Source organism: Clavelina lepadiformis, chromosome 7 (assembly GCF_947623445.1).
Source record: "Clavelina lepadiformis chromosome 7, kaClaLepa1.1, whole genome shotgun sequence".
In the NCBI taxonomy this organism is placed as follows: domain Eukaryota; kingdom Metazoa; phylum Chordata; class Ascidiacea; order Aplousobranchia; family Clavelinidae; genus Clavelina; species Clavelina lepadiformis.
The window spans coordinates 3,651,466-3,669,746 of NC_135246.1; the positions used below are offsets into that span (position 1 = coordinate 3,651,466).

Below are 18,281 nucleotides of genomic sequence, written 5' to 3' on the forward strand. Positions count from 1 at the left end.
AGTTTGTGATCCAGTGTTAATTGTTTTACATGATATCTAGCAACAGTGGTAACCGGATTCACAGCATAAGCGCTTTTCTTTTACATGCTGGGTGACCTTCGTCGAAAAAATAATTGAATGCAACTGATTCCACAATCAACGCAGGGAAATATTAAACATGAAAGAAACTGACTACCACAGCTAATTCATGGATAAAAAAAAGTTGCCTTCGAATATAAAGTTCAAACTTTCTTGTTAAATTCAACAGTAAAGTAAAATCCATCTTCTTGCCTTAATCCAACTCTGCTAAAAGCAACGTTGTGCCAACTCATTCTCCTAACCAAACCAGGCCAGATGTCCTGCATACGGTGAAATAGTCACTTCCAAAAAATTGAATGTGACTGGTTTCCACAAGCAAAACAGGAAATTACAGAAATATGTGAAACTGTTTTCAGAACCAAAACCTTTTGCCACTGTATCATTGAAATTAATAGCTAGTTTTGAAATTTCCTTGTTAACAGTGACCTAACTAAATTTTAATCTTACATTAACCTAATTTCAATTTTTGCATCTAATTCCCGTGACTGCTTATCTTAAATATGCTGGGTGACCTATTTCAACACGTGGAATTAAAAATTTGAGCGTATCAGGCTTCCACAAACACTGCAGGGACAAAATGTATGTAAATGGCTTCACAGCAAATGAAGAAAATATGCGACTGTATTGGTGTAGCAGGATTGGCCGCAACGGAAGATCTTTAATTAAATCAACCCAGACAAAACCACAGAAAAAAAACAGTATCAGGATCATTCTCCAATGAAGATTCGTTTGGCTTTTGCTATTGGATGTACCATGTCAAAACAAGGTTGAAAATGGAAACGTTTGTCCACCAAGCTTTCTGCCAATTACGATTCGTGAGTTGAATGGGTGAATAAACTAATGCTTTAAAACTATGCTTTCTAAAAAGGATTCCAACTCCTGCAGCCAACTTAACATTCATATACCGGTAAGGCAGCCAAAAATAAAGAAGAGATGGCAAACAATCTAAAATCTGCATTTCAGGGATGGCTGGTGCTCAACAGAGCTGTGTCCAGGTTATGTCCCTGACTCCTCACTTGCTTTTCCACCAGTGAGGGCCGGAACTCTTTAAAGTTTAAACCGTGGTTTCTGTCTGGCCGTCAAAACAGTAATGAATCAACGCCCAACTATTTGAAAAAGAAAAGCGCATACTAACGTCATAATTAACGCTGCTGTGATAGAGGTGCTTTAAAGGCGAACTGTCCACGACGCATAAATATACAAATAAATAAATACCAAGGAAAACTCAATGAATATTGGTCAGGTGTGGATGCCATCTCGATACTAGAATTTTCACTCTATCTCAGTAATTAAAGCAGCAGTAGTCTTATACTAAACACAGCCATTAACCTTTTGTGTTTTGAATAAAAACCAACGGAGCCACACAAGCAATCGATATACATAAAAATATATTTCATTTTATATGTCCATGTTTATATGTTCATTAAATATATGTTATATAGCAATATTTAAATATAATTAATACAATTTGGGAAGATCAAGATCATGTACTAGCTTTTTCAACGCAATTTGGTTAAATATTGGCTTTTGCAAACCTTGATTGGAAGCGAAATCATCGTTATCATAACAATCAGATTAAAAGCAATATGTAGGCTACGTCAATGCCGATGCAAACATTCTTCAAAGTCCTCGTTGGACTTATATTAGAAGTCAAACGGCCACAGGCACAACAGCAAGGGAGGAAACTGAAATGCGCAAACTGAAATGCTCCAAAGCGTGTACAAACAATCAAGATTTTGATTAAAGCATCATAAGTCTAGCTGAGGATTTGGTATCATTCAACACTTACAGGGGATTTTGTTTTAGTGAAAGTAATCAATAATGGTCGCAAAGGTAATGTTATTAATTTTTGAAACCTACCTTTTTTGTAAATTTCCCTAATTTTTTTAATCATATTGTTACACTTGTTTTTGCCCTGTATCTGTTACGTTTCTCCCTGGCGGCCGATTGCGCGTTTCCGTGGTTAATTAAGCACATGTGTCTTTTTATCGACGTGTGTCCGACAAGTAGTTGCACTGACAGTTTTGTATTGGATCTCCTGAAATGAGCTATGTGAACGAAGACTTGACCTAACTGCTTTTAAATAAAACACGTGCCTGTAATTCTAAGAGTGAGAACAACAAAACGTAAAAATATCATTTAAATTAAAAAATTTGAAAAATTTTCTAAACTCTTGAGAGTACTAAACACGAGACGCTACCATTTCTAATTGCAATAAAAAAAAACATTCAACGCAGCAGCATTGGGGGCCTGGCTGAGTCAGCCATCAGAGATAGATTTAAACATATCATGTTTGAAAATTATACTTAGGTTTTAACTTTAATACAGAGTCACGTAGACCAAATAAACATGAAATGCTTGTTTATATCCAAAATTAAAACGTGTTACATGCTACAGTATTTGTTTTATAGAATTTGTTTAGTTTATTAGTCGACTGTGCAACGCAATGCTGCATGTGCAAATGTACACAAGAGGCTTGAACAACTGCAATATAAATCATTTCTTTCTTTCAATATTTGCTTTGAACTTTCGTTTGTATTTGCAGATACAAAGTTAATGTTGGAAAGACGCCTAAAACCCGTATCCACTAACAAATCGTCTCCGACCCTTTCTACGATAAAGAAGCGCAGATTCAAACGCTCTGGGTCCTTATGGAAGACGGTCACAACGCGACAATATCTGAAGAGGTTGGAGAATGACATCGAAACGATGAAATTACAGCTCGAACTTCACTGCAGACGGAAAGTTTTTGAAACTTTTTACGACCAATTGAAATGTCCGTTTATGTCAATTTGTCATGTGTCCAGTTTCATTTCGGTTCGTTTAATTTTTATTAAATTATTACTCAACAAAATAATATATCGTTGTTGTTGTAGATTGTCGAGTATGTGAAGATTCGAAGCCAAATGGGTACAGAAACATTTGACGACGCCTCCAAACAAGGTTGTCGTTGAAAGTAAAACTGTGTCTGCGTCTACAAGAACGTAAACTGACTCGGTATTAGAAAACGCTGGGGCTGCATTGATCTCAAACGGAACTTAAATAAAAACAGGAAATAAATCAATCACAAGTACAATGCTGAAAACAGGAGAGTCGATCCTGGAATTAGGCGTTGGAAAGGTAGGACGTACTGTCAGGGTATCTGGCTATCGCAATCATTACTGACCAAACCTTGTAGCGATTTAGTAGAGCATATCGTCGCACACTTCATTGAAATCGAGGTGTCGCTTGCAGTATGTTGTCTCTATACTATGTCAACACTTCGATACATTTTCATGGCCCTTTGACGAATCTAAACGACCGCCCTTTCGAAGCGCTTCCGGCAAGTTTCGGCGCCCCCTTGTGTATTCATGAAACTAAATATGATTGTCCAAACGGTAGTGGAGCAAAACAACACGCAAATTAGTTGACAGTGAGCAAGTTGCATAAACCAAATTAACAGCCAACGAAGTTAGCTAAAAAATGGGAATCGACTGCCAACAATAGACACTTCGAAAACTAGGTTCAATTACGTACTCAGCGAATCACAGTCAAGGACCAGGATGGCTTTGAGCTCCGAGCTGATCGCCGACGAGACGAACCCGAAATAAACTGCCTCCAAGGTAAGGTTCTGGACCAGGCTTGGCAGACTAACTGTTGCCAACTAATAACAAACCGGATTCGACTGCTTCTACGGCAGAATTTAGCACTTAACTATAGCCGGTTAGGCTAAAACGAAACGGAGACTGGGTCAACTGCCTATGCGGCAGGGATGGAAACCTGTAGCCGACTAGGCTAAACCAAAAAAGGATACCAAGATTTGCTACTTCTACGTCTTCCGAAATTGCAACTGGAACGTCAATCCCGCGGACCGGTAGCCAACAATGGAGAAAAGTTAAAAACTATGTAAAATTAGGAGCTTGTGACAAATTTCCCGAAATGCTGACAAAACCAAACGACCAATAACAGGACGGTTTTACAACCATGTTTGTCGCAGCCGTCAAACTCAGAAGTAGCATACCAATGATACTGAATCACGAAAGCGAACAAATTTACCTTCATCAATTAACTCGTCGCGCACGCGACGCTCTTAAACGTGATTTGCCCACAAACCTAATTTGTTAGGCAGGGGAGTCATCTCGCGGCTAGAATTTTACACTATGTTTAATTATTGACATTAAACTTTAATATCCATATTTCTTATGAAGCTAGCCGAAATAAATGTACCGGTTAAGATCGTATTGATATTTTGAGAAGATAAAAAACTGGAAAGAGAAAACAATTCCAAGCTACTGCTTTCACTGCATGATTGTGAATAGAAAATGCGGTGTTAACACACAATATTTAAAGCAGGGATATTAAGAACATGATGAAAAACTACCTCCTCGTTTGTTTCTTTTTTATGAGAAGAGAAGTTTGTTTCGTCCTCGTCACGCATGGTTTCGTACACTTACTCGCCCACACCTTCACACCATAGATTAATTTAAGGTAATCCTTTAAAGTAATCTATGTTGACATCTTCGCCAGTAGTGGCGATTGGCGAAAAGTTTTACACATTATGATGGTTCGTTCATCGTTGTCGTGACGTCTATGACTAAGAACTGAAGTTGCTGTTTTCGTTGTTTTGACGATTCAAGCGTGTGCAGCCTGTCAGTTGCTAACATGACGTCAGAGACTTTTTAAGTAAATGGTGCTTATATCTTTAAAAGATTTTGAAACTCTCTCATACATCAGGAAAATAGAACACTGGATGCATTTGATGGCAAAAAATGACTTAATTAGTGACAGGTTTTGTGAATAACATCGCGGTGGGCAATTGGGAAGAAATATGGTAGAAGTTGAGGGTATCGTAGATTATGTAGAACTCTAGTTACCCAAATAAACATAACACGACACCAGCGGTTAACATATCAACAAATAATATCAAAGAAAGATGAATTTTTTTATGACAATTCTTTGTTAGGTAGAGCTTGAAATGTTTACAAAAAAGCAGCTAATTTTCCTTCATCTGGTATAACCAAGAAGGTCGAATACCTAGAATAGGGCTGCCATACGTCAGGATTGTCCCTGACATGTCAGGGAATTTAGTGTTTAAATCTGTATCAGGGAGAAATGCTAAAATGTGCTTACAAGTGTGTGAATTTTTAAAATTGGAATTTTATGTGTTTTTGAAGTCCAACAAAAGCTTATTGAAAAAATTCAGATCTTTGCAAAAGAACGATTGGTATGAGGGAGAGTTGAGTATTGTTTAGAAACTGCTATACGTTCATTATTTGTAATTACCTTGGATCGTATTTTTTAAAACTTCTGTGCTAATTTTCGTTTTTATAAACGTTGCTCTTTAGAAGAAAAGTTGCATTCGTGCAACTTTTCTTTGCTCTTTTTAATTTGTTTCGTGTTTATCCTTCTTTCACAAAAAAGCAATGGCGGAAATTTACTTTGGTAATATTCTAAAGTTGGTCAATGAACTGAGGTAAAATTGTCAGGGATTGCGCATTATCAAATATCATGACTAGAACCTAGAAGGTCCTATCTGCATATCACAAAACTACCTACCAACTACTTTATAAATTTAATCTACTTTTTCTGGCTTTTTTTGGCTTTGGGTCGGTTTCCGTTCGTTAAGCTTTTGTTTGCATTATATGCCGTTTATATTTGTTGCGCAAAATTGTTCTTAGTATTCCGTTCATTTCCACTAATAAAGTATGTTTTGGCTTTTGTTAAATAATATTTTATTAAAAATTAAACGAAATGAAGCTGGACACGATAAAACAAAAAATAACATATAAAATGCGCGAAACATGACACATTACTAAAATGGTACGAGGATAACATACATTAGATGAACGGACACTTTAATATTTGTTCATAGGTTGGAGAAGGCAATTTTTCAAAAACTTTCCGTCTGCAGTGAAGTTTGAGCCGTAATTTCATCGTTTCGAGATCTTTCTCCAACCTCTTCAGATATTGCCGCGTTGTGACCGTCTTCCATAAGGACCCAGAGCGTTTGAATCTGCGCTTCTTTATCGTGGTAAGGGTCGGAGACGATTTGTTAGTGGATACGGGTTTTAGGCGTCTTTCCAACATTAACTTTGTATCTGCAAATACAAACGAAAGTTCAAATCAAATAATGAAAGAAAAAAAATGCTTTATATTGCAGTTCAAAGATTGTTTACATTTGTATATACAGCATTGCGAACCACAAGATAACGTACAATACAGTAGTAACTACGATTATTAAACATGAAACTACAATATATCGAATACTTTAAAACTAAACTGTAAACAGATTGTAGATACGTTTAACTTTGGATATAAACAAGCATCCCATGTTTAGCCTACTCACCTGTTTTTGTTGGCTCCGTATTAAAGTTCATTTCTCAGGAGTTGGGATAATTTTCAAATAAGATGTATAGAAATATTATGATTAACAAACTGACAACAGCTGCAATGAAAGCGACACATCAGGAAATCTCCAACAAAAACAATTCGCAGCGGAACGCACACGAATAAATTCATTGGTTGTGTCTGAAGATGTACAGCTATATAAAAATACCAAATCAGCTATACCCTAGGCTACTTTCTGGTTGATGTAGACAGGCTGGGCTACCTTTCCGTAAATCACCAAGTTCGTGTGTTTCCAAGAATATTGATCTTTTAACCTATATATAAATACAGGTCTAAACATATACATGCAGCAGATCTGAATACAAGTAACAACCAAAGTGACTTTAGTCTGACAATTTTCCCTGGAAAACGCGAAACTTATTCTGCTGGTTTTCAGCGAAATTCTCTCTTATATACAGCCTATATACCAGACAACCAATGTTTTATAGCTGAAGTTTTCGCACCGACCAAGACTGGGATCCAGTTGGTAAACAAAAGGTGCGACTACTGACAAGTAGATAAAAACTTTTCGCACCTGCTGCTGAGGTCGTGTAAAATGCTAAGTACAAGACAATGGATAAATTTGCACTTGCCAGCACGAAGCGGTTTAAACACTGATTGAATTTTTGCGATAATTAGTGTTGAACTTATCCTACATTTCCTAGGTCAAACACGTGTTGTGATTTCAAGAATTAAGTTGTGTCAGACGAACGACCAAATATAGCCTAAGTGTATTTGTTTTGAAATGTATATCTTTATGTCCAGTCGCTGATACATGTTTTGACCAAATTAATGTTTTTTTTTTAATTAGAAATGAGTGTAAAACTTTGAACGTTTTCGTTACGGTGGGGATTGAAACCGCATGCAGTGTTGTATAATGAAGAAATGTTCATCAAAGTTTTCAAAGTTTGTCTTATTTAACTTTTAGTTTTCCCAGTATTTGAATTGCCTTGCGTATTTATTTGGTATGCACTGCTGGGAAAAGCGATTTACTGAAACTAATTTAAAACCGGATGCACAGGTCGCTGACAAAAGACGTTTTGTGGGCTTCAGTCATTTTTGAATTTTCATTGCAACAAATACAGTAGTCCTACTTACAAATAAATATGAAAATGCTTATCTCCTCAACGCAATTCAAAATACGTCACTGCGTCATACGCATGGAGTGTGATATAAACTTGACATCTATCACCCAAAATTTTGCAGTTTGAAACACAACCAAAAAACTTTTCTGATGATTTTCGCTTTTTGGAGCCGAAGACGTTATTCAAATTTTATTTTGTCACAATATCAGCGTATATAACAACAACATATGCTTGGCAGTAGGGGTCAAGGTTACCGCTGGAAGCAGTTTATTGCTCCCGAAATTTCATACTTGTATACGCGTGTGTATTCGGTTCATATAGTGCTGCTGGTAACAACATCTAGCTCTGATATGCTTGTTTTGAGCGAGTTTTGGCAAAGAAATATGCGCCTGAATGATAGGGTCCCCACCAAAGCTGGTCCCTAATTACCCTACGTAGTTTATTGGTCTTGTTAGGAATTATATTTTCGGATTTGGGGTTTTTACTAAACAAGACAAACAAAATATTTAATTACGTTTCTTAACGCCTTCAGTTCTCAAAACGTGAACAACCTGAATGAATGTCCATCTAACAGTATCTCATACAGTGGTTGGTTAGTTCTGGACATTTTAAACGTAAAATGTTATAAGACAAAATTTTGTAAAATATTTCAGTAGGCTGAGTAATTAACATATTGCTAACGTTTTCAATGAGAAAACGATGACTTTTCGATTTCTTTGTGATTCGTCGTGATGTGACAACTGGAGATTTATGATCCGTGTTTTTAGAACCACAATTTACTTCATATTGCATACTTCATGATACTGTTATATTTAGATTTATTAAACGTAAAATCATATCTTCTGACATAAGAATATGCAAAGTAACGCAACCTCATAGCTCAAAGAAGTTCGTTTGTCACAATGCAAACCGTGTAGTCTACAACGAAGAAAAAACATTTGCCCAAAGCAGAAACAAAGCGCAAGGAATAATTAAAATAGATCGAGGCCAGTTAACAAAGGGAATATTCATTACAAGGTTCTTTGCATTTTCTTAACTAGTGAAATCAATACAAAAACAATTGCATGGTTGTTCGTACAATCAAATCCTATAAAATTAACACACTCCCAAGTCCCAGTAAGTGTTTTGTAAACGTTAGAACTCGCAACATGCAAATGTCACGAGAATATCTTTACGCACTTGTTTTATTATGTAGCACCGCACATTGATACGTTTTAGTTGTATAGTTAGTTGTATATTCCACGATGTGTTTTTAGATTTATATTAAGATGTATTTCACCCGTATTGTTGTGGCTATAAAGTGTGACTGCGTTTTTATTTAGTATTAGTAACTCATCGATATTTCACTTGTGATTCCTTTTCTTGTTAGTAAGTTTTCTACAAACGCATACGTTTTACGCACCGCAACTCCCCCCGAGGTATGTTACGCTGCCCGCAGTTTCCATCCTCGCATGCTAATGATGATTAATTGATTGCGCTGTGGTTTGTTGGAGAAGAGTTAAATCAGTCTACTTTTGGTTTTTAATACAAGAAAGACCTTTGTTTTTATTGAAAGAATGCTCGTAAAAATAGGTGAGCAGGAACTGGCTAAGTGACTAGCCGTTAGAGCGGGAAGATTCCTGGCTGAGGAAAATCTTGGTTACACAAATACTTCTTATTTAAGTTGGGCATAACAAGTGGTCAATCATCGCACCTTTAGTTTACCAACTGGACATAAAGGTTCTTGGTTGGTGCGATAACTTTCACGGGTTATCGGGTAAAAAGTTGGCTGAAAACTAGTGGAACTGGTATCGTATGTTACCGTGCACCGTGTGTCGAAATTGAAATCGCAACCTTTAATCGAAACTGTCAGAGTAAAAGTTCCAACCGGAGATGTTGTAACCGGAAAGAAAGCAGCTCCCCAATGTAAGATTAAAAAGACAGAGAGGTCTCAGTAAAACTATCGAACCATTTAAAGAGAGTCCAGATCCACCAGATCTACCAATCCTAGCATCTACCAGATCCTAACAAATGCCAAAATTGCTTTCGCCGCCATAGATGCCATAGTGCAAAGAACAAGGAAAATTGTTGAATTTACATGCCATTTAAAAGAAACAGCTCTTAGTAGTGTCCGAAAAACTGAAAAGAGTCGAAGGGGTATCGAACGTAATCGTAAACGGAGATGAGCATGTAAAACTAACAGTTGGCTGGGTTCCTATCGACTTCCCACAAAGAGCTCTAGATGAAGCCTTCAAAAGCATGGGCTACGTAAAACCAGCGATTCATGGCGCAGATTCAATATTGAGAAAACCAGACGGCCGAAGGATTTTTACCTTCCAAATTGATTCTCCGAATACCACCGCCGTTACGAACAAATAAAAGCGTTGGCTTTCTTGCTTTATTAGACGATCGGAACATTTTTGGTGTAACTTATGGAATGTGTCGATTAATTAATTATTTTTCCTACATTTTGTGTTATCTCAGTAATTTTAGTAAGGGGATTTATTTTTCCACCAAACAACGGCAACGTATTGACCGGTCGGTCATTGTGTAAGTAAGTAAGTTCATTACGGTCCGGGAATGTTGCTGAAGTGGACATATTGGGACGTCGCCTTACTTGTCCTGCAATACGGGCGAACACAGTGAAATGTCCAAAACTAGACGCCCCTGCGCACTTTTGCAATCGACCGAGAAATGTCGGTATCGGTCGACGTGTACTTTAGCGCATAACGAAATAGATAAACTACCTGATATTTCCAAGGTTTATAGATACAAGACGAAGATATGTGAACAATAAGTGAATTTTTCTGTTAAGAATTAAGACAAGGGTATTCGTTTATGATTGCAACTTAGTTAAATAAACTAATAATTGTTACGTTTACTTCATTTTAGGTGGTTCCGAGGTATTGCCCATTCTGTGTCATCTTGCCAGTATGCACACGGATCGAGCGAGCTTCGGTCGAATTATGATATACCGCCGTTTCATTAGTAGAATTATTTCTTTTTTTAAGTTATTTCGTTTTTTTTTTAATTCTACTCTAATAAAAGATCTTCCGTGAACTGCACGATCTGATCTGTTGTGATGCCGACAAACAGGGTAAAACTAACATCTCTATGATTATGTCGGACGTCTTACCAAAGCATTTAAATAGCCGGCTATAATTATGCTTTTGATTAAAATTTTCCAAGACTCAAGGGAGTTGGAAGAAGCCAACAGTTTCTGTACGATTCGCCATATGTTCAATGGAACAGAAAAACGCGTCGGGGATCGTGCATTGCCGTCGGATGGTTGGCTAGCATCAGAAAACACCATATTCAGTTTTTTCGGGAAGTGATGGTTTATGTGTATAGATTACTTTTTCGACTTCATGAAACAATACTTTCCACAAACAGGTTGCTACTGGCACTGGGGGCCTGGCTGGGTCAGCCATCAGGGATACAAAGTTGGTGTTGGAAAGACGCTTAAAACTGGCATTCACAATCAAATTCCTTTCCAGATGAAGGAGCGCAGATTCAAACGCTCTGAAAGACAGACACAATGCGTGAATATGTGAAGAGATTGGAAAACATCGAAACAATGAAATCTCGGCTCGAATTTCTACCCACAAGGAAAGTTTACATTCTCTAAGTTACGACCAAATAAAAGTCTCCATGCTCACTTGTCATTCTTGTTTTGTAACGTTAACAACTTTAATTGGCTTTTGAAAGTGTAGGAAAACTCGCAGAAAAATGTAATACTAATTATCGCAATCACGAAAGCAAACAGGGTTTATGAAGGTTTTTATAGTAGCGCTTCGTGGCAAGTGCAAATTTTTTTATCATCGAGCACTTGTAACTGGACGTAAAGCTTGGTCGGTGCGAAACTTTCACGGAATATCGGGTAAACAGTTGGCCGCCTTCATTTCGAAACTGTAAGACTAAAAGTCTGTTACAACAACGGTCTTCAGATCTACTGAGAAAGTTTAGTTTTGGAGTTAATACACTTTATAATTGTTATTTCGTTGACATTGAACGTACTCAGGTCTAACATGACATACAACCGGGAGGAAAACAGCTCCCCAGCAGTTGTCTAGCTGAGGATTTAGTATCATTCAACACATGTACACGAACGACCCAGGCTGTCTTTGAGCTCCGAGCTGATCGCCGACCAAACAAACTCGAAATAAACCGGCTCCAAGGTAAGGTTCTGGACCAGGCTTTAGCAACCAGCTATCGTCGATCAAGCGAAACCGTAATCAATTGCCAACACGGCAGGCTTGGCAGACTAACTGTGGCCAACTAAAAAGAAACCGGATTCGATTGCTTCCACTGCAGGGTTTGGCACTTAGACTTGGTCAATTGCCTACACGGCAGAGTTTGAAACTTGTAACCGACTAGGCTAAACCACAAAATGGAAACCAAGATATTTGTCCGACCGGCAGCCAACATTGGAGAAAAGTTGGAAAACAATGTAAAATTAGCCGCTTGTGACAAATGTACGGAAATGCTGACAAAACCAAACGATCAAAAACAGGACATTTTTACAACCATACTTGTGACGTTTTACAAAATTGTCTCGCTAACTTGTCTGTTGCGTCTGCGTTACAGACTCGGTATCAGTAAACGCTCGGGCTGCATCGATCTCAAACGGAGTGGAACGGTTTCCACTCCGGCGGACCGCTTTTTCGTAGCAATGCTGAAAATAGCAGAGTCCAATTGTTCATTCCTTGAAACATTACCAAATCTTTGTTTGTTCACTCTCCACCATGCCATCAATATGCCGCCGCTGGCTGAAGGATAGGTGAAGCAGCATTCGTTCCTTTCCTATACTTATTTATATTTTAAGTTATTCAGTCGTTTCAAAATGTTACTGTAACAAATGATCCTCAAAACTGCGCGGTTTGAACTGATTGCAACTTAGTTTAGTAAACTAATTTTTACGTTTACTTGATTTTAGGTGGTTCCGAGGAATTGCCCATTCTGCTTCCCTGTGCCAGTTCGTGGCACACAGTGTAGGCAAGCTTCGGTCGAACTACGACCTACATCCTTTTAGTTATTTATATGTTTAAGTTTTCGTTTTGTTTAAGTTTGCTCTAATAAAAGATCTTCCATAAACTGCACGATCTGATCTATTGTGATGCCGTCAAACCGGCTAAAACTAACATCTCTGTGAGTATGTTGAACGTCTTACCAAAGCATTTAAATAGCAGGTCATAATTATGATTTCGAATAAAATTTGCCAAAACTCGGGGGGGGGGGGTTGGAGCGACTTGCCAGTAGCAAGCAAGTCGACTTTAGCCAACAAAGTTAGCAAAAAAAATAAAAAATCGACTGCCAACAATCAAGACTTCGAAATCTAGGTTCAATGGCGGACTCGGCTAATCACAGTCAAGAACCAGGCTGGCTTTAAGCTTAGAGCTGGTCGCCGACCGGGCGAACCAGAAATATACTGCCTCCAAGGTAAGGTTCTGAACCAGGCTTTGGCAGACTTTTGCCAACTAATAACAAACCGATTCGATCGGATAGACCAGGCTTTAGTAACCAGCTATGGTCGATCAAGCGAAACAAGAAGAAACCGTAATCAATTGCCAACACGGCAGGCTTGGCAGAATAACTGTTGCCAACTAATAACAAACCGGATTCGACTGCTTCCACTGCAGATATTAGCTCTTAACTTCGGCCGGTAAGGCTAAAACGAAAAGGAAACTGGGTCAACTGCCGACAAGGTAGGGTTTGAAACTTGTAGCCGGTTAGGCTAAACCAAAAAAAAGGGAAACAAAGATTTGCTACCTCTACGTCTTCCGAAAAGGCTACTGGAACGCCAATCCTGCCGACCGGTAGCCAACAGTGGAGAAAAGTTGGAAAACAATGTGAAATTCGCCCTTCTGTCAAGCGACGGCTGGTGCTTGTGATAATTGTACGGAAAGGCTGACAAAACCAAACGACCAAAAAGAGGACGGTTTTACAACCATGCTTGTCGCAGCTGTCAAACTCAGAAATAGCATACCAATGATACTGAATCACGAAAGCGAACAAATCTACCTCCATCAATTAACGCGTCGCGCACGCGACGCTCTTAAAGGTGATTTGCCCACGAGCATAAATTTGTTAGACAGAGGCAGGGGAGCCATCTCGCGGTTAGATCTTTACACCATGTTTAATTATTGATATTAAACTTTAATATCCATATTTCTTATGAAGCCACCCCAAAGTAATCTATCGGTTAAGCTCGTATTGATATTTTGAGAAGATAAGAAACTGAAAAGAGAAAACAATCCCAAGCTATTGCGTTCATTGCATGATTGTTAATAGAAAATGAGGTGTAAACACACAATATTTAAAGCAAGGATATAAATAACATGATGAGAAACTACCTCCTCCTCGTTTGTTTGTTTTATTATGAGAAGAGAAAGTTTTATTTCGCCCGCGTCACGCATGGTTTCGTACACTTACTCGCCCAAACCTTCACACCATTACACCATAGATTACTTTAAAGTAATCTAAGTTTACACCTTCGCCAGTAGTGGCGATTGGCGGAAAAGTTTTACATATTCACATGGTTCGTTCATCTTTTTGTTACCGTGACGTCCATTGCGAAGAATTGAAGTTGCTGTTTTCGTTGTTTTCAGATTTTGACGATGCAAGCGTGTGTTGCCTGTCAGTTGCTAACATGTCCTCTGCATCAGTATTTATTTATTGAAAGTCGTTGTCGACCATGAAGATTGTAGAATCAAGCCTGCAACATCTTCTGCTTTGCAAGCTAATGATCTCTTTCAGCTTATAACTTATAGCTTTAAAAGATTTAAAAACTCTCTCTTACACCAGGAGAATTGATGACATAAAGTGTAAATACTGTAAGGAAAAATTTCAAAGTCACCGAGGTTTTGAAAGCCATCAAAAGGTTAAGCAACGTAGCTATTTCGGTAAGACCTGCTGCCTTAAAGTTTTATATATTTTCATCAGTTTACCATTTTAAACTTGCATGTATGTCAAATACAGGATTTTTCACAAACTAACATTTTTGAAGGTTTTTCCTCTAAAAAGTATTCCTGCGAAATAATTAAAAATATGTGGGCTGAGGAACGTGCATCAGCGGATGGTTTGATGGAAGAAGATGTTGATTGCTTTGTGAACATCTTCGCCACCAAACCATATGGATCTGAGTTGTTGACAACATTTAGTATAGATGGCTTATCTAGAATTGCTCATATCTTTGGACCAAATGCAGATCGTTGCAAATGACTTGAAGCCACAAGAAAAATATTTGATGTTTTTCTCAGGTAACTATTTTTATGATTCAGCTTAACATTTATTTTGATAAACTACTAATATATTGTATTATACTAGTATTGAATAGTGAGGTAATATATTCCAATGTTCTGAAATCAATTGCCATAAGTTGAATTGTTTACTCTAATCCTACCACTGAATGCGTCCCTCACACTTAAAACGGCACTTGACAACAGCGCATACTGCTTTAGCCAACAAACCTAAAGCATGCTTTGTAATAAAAGGCACTCCTTGAAGAATGCTAAGTTAGACATGAATGGGACTTGGCAACAAGGATCTTCGAATGTGGTTGAGACATCTTACGAGATTGCCATGTTAATTGTAAAGAATAAGAACAGCCATAACATCGGGTAGTCTCTTGTAAAACCTAGCACGCTCGTAGCAGCAGAACTAGTACTGGGCGAAGACAAAGCAAATAAGCTTTCTCAAATTTCACTATCAAATGGTATAGCCAAAGGGAGAATCGATGAAATGTTTTAGGATATCAAAGATCAACTTCTATACCAAAAAAAAAGTCTTTGTTCGACTTATCTTTGTGAAGCAGCATTTTTTGCACTCGTTACCATCAATACCAAGTACAGAAACAAGCTGGAAGTTGAAGGAAACTTACGGTGTGCGCTGTCTGTGATTAAAACTCTCATTAAAGAGCTAGTTGATAAGAAGTGTAGTGTCAAATGTCTCACTGGTTTATAATCAATAACTAAAATGAAATTGCAACATTACTGTTTGTATTTATTTATAAGTGTAGGGGGTTTTAAGCGGAGAACCATCTCTCAAGGGAGGCGCAGTACCAAAAAGGTTAAGAAGCGCTGGCCTGTAACCAGGGCTCAAGTGATGAGAAATTATCAAGAGGGTTTAAGTCGTGCAAAGACTATTCTGGGTCCGAGGATAAAGATTATATCATACCATACCAAAGCTTACCAGGTCCTGTTATCCCCAGTTTTAAGTTGAGCAAAGACTGTCCTCATTCTGAGGATAAAGATACTCATACACCTTACCGCTTTTATGTTTGCAATATAATTATTTTCACTTTTACCGTAGTTTCTCGCAAATATAAATTGTCTGCTCGTCCGACTTTGTTAAGCTAGCAGACAATGTTTGTCCCAAAAACAAAAGTGTGTGCTAGCTTGGCAAAGGTGGCAAGATGCGAAGACTAGTCCAACTATGTTTTTTTAGGGAATGGGCTAGCCTATTGGTATTGAGATATTCAATGTAGGCGAAGAAGAAATATGTTATGACTTGTAAACAGCGTTAAAGAAAGTAGAAAAACTGCTAGGTTGTAACCTGATATGTGCCATGTTTATGTTAATCATAAAAGCAAAGGGTTTTTGCTTAATACTGCAACATGGCCTAGGCTATATTGGAGTCTAGTGCAGAACTGGACAACCAGATGCCGTCACAATTTGAGTAACTGATGGGTTGTAGTACACAAATGTATCCTGTGTCTGTGTACTTCTGTACCTGCCTATTGGAACGTGGTGACGAATATTGCAATCCTGTGCCTTAGTGCTGTCTACATGCTTTTATGACCTTGAACACTTCAATTTTTCTGTTGAACCATTGCTTAATACCATGAATGAAAAAACTGAAAACGCCAGTTCAAATAAACAAAGAATTGAGGCTTCAGTGTACCTCATCACGCCAAAATTTGCGTCTTTAAGCACGCGATTTCTTGTCAAAAAAAAACTGTCCAAAATTACCGGTAACCTAGGCCTAGTTCTCTATTTATAATAGTGGAAAGTGTGGAACCTAATTCCTGGATGAAGGGACTAATCAACGTGCACACCTAACTTTTCGATCTAGCCCATACGCCAAGTTGGAGGCCTAGGCTAATGATTTAATAGATAAGTAAATAATTGCATTCTGTCATCCGGTCTGTAGGCCTATTTCATGGCCGGATTCGCCGAGGTCTCGGGTGTGCAAACCTGGTAACTCAACTGTGCTCCCATTGCATTGTTTGTGTTTCGTATATTTAAATACATAGGCTATACTTATTTAAAGATTGGTTGTGTGGGTGAGGATATACTTAATTTATGTTCACATCTTGATACTCTTAAACACCCTTGCTATAGACAAACAGTGAACTGTCCAATTTCCAGCACCAACCAATAACAGCAGGATGCTACACGAACAATGACAGTCTGCTGTTTATTTCGTCATGGACTTTAACATGTGATTTATTGTGCAGTCAACAGTTAATAGCATGATGTTATTGTAAAAGTAAAGCAAACCCACTTTGACAAGAGATAATGATGTTTCAGCGAAGTTTTTACAGTTTAAATTGCTTCATGTTTCTTTAATGTTTAAGTTACACTCACATCGTTTAGTGATAATTTGATAATAAGTGCAAAACTAATCTACAAAAGTGCAGATGTCACAGACACTGAATTAACCGAAAACTAGCCCCCATTGACCCCAACTCTTACTATTGCTGACTAAATTACCCCCAGCGCTTTCTCACTAGTAATTTCCACAGATTAATCTTATTGGGTCGGCACATTTGGATAACCGTGAAGTCTTTCGTCACCCCACGCGAAGCAATCACTGATTTTCTTTAATTTTAATGTATTAGTTACTTTGAAAAACTTAGCAAATAAGTTCTCTCTCTTTCCACTTTTCTGGCTATGAAGATGACAATTGAAAGCCGTACTGGAAAGTATGGCAATTATTGACGATATCTCGAGGGTACAGGATGGCTAAAATCTGGATGAAAGATGGTTCACCAAGTGCATTTTGCAGTCTGGTAAGCTCTACGAAAGTTCATTTGGAGCCCAACTGGAAAATATGGCCAGTTTTCGACAAGAAATCGTGAATGCAAAGACGCAAATTTTGGCATGCACAGAAGCTTCAATTCTTTGTGTAATGATTATAAATTGGCGTTTAAACAGCCAGCTTTTCTTTATTTGTTACAAATTAGCATGAAGATAAAACAGTTTGGCGTGTATGTTGACGAATCCTGTGTGTGCAGGTGCCACACTTTCCCCAAATGGATTAGGGGTCTGTTTTTGATAGTAATTCTGTGACCTCTACAAAAATGGGACGCGGTATTTGGGGAATGAAAATGAACATAGCTTTTTTTCGAGATTTTACCCTTCCCAAGTCCCAAGTGCAATAATAAGGCATCATGGCCATTGTTTTTGCTGAGAAAAAAATAACAAGGATTCCTATGTTACTTGTAGTTTCTTGCTAGGCTATTAAAAAATAAGCGGTGGTCATTAAAAGCTATTTTTATAAAACATGTGTATAGTTCTGCCATCGGAGACAAAATATGTAGAATGTGATACTTTGTGTATGATACATGTATGTTAATATTCCTTTTCTGGAAGTTGACGATTTCCTTAACCTGCCAACCAAAGGAACCAACTTACCAAATGTGGAATTCTTACACATGCTATGTTTTGTGCTGAAATTACCTAACCTACATGTTTAAAAATAGCAGACTTATATTGTAAACATAGAGTGCACAGTGGTGGATCTCAAACTCTTGACAGGGGTGTTCCCAGG

The 18,281-nt window shown here is 38.0% G+C and overlaps 1 long non-coding RNA gene across 1 annotated transcript; it reads right to left on the bottom strand.

Moving 5' to 3' along the window:
* Positions 1-5,820: 5,820 nt before the first annotated feature.
* On the bottom strand, positions 5,821-6,504 carry LOC143465952 (uncharacterized). The gene is made up of 2 exons (XR_013118677.1): positions 6,404-6,504; positions 5,821-6,155 (listed from the first exon to the last, which is right to left on the bottom strand). It is a non-coding gene; the product is annotated as an uncharacterized LOC143465952 (long non-coding RNA).
* Positions 6,505-18,281: the final 11,777 nt, after the last annotated feature.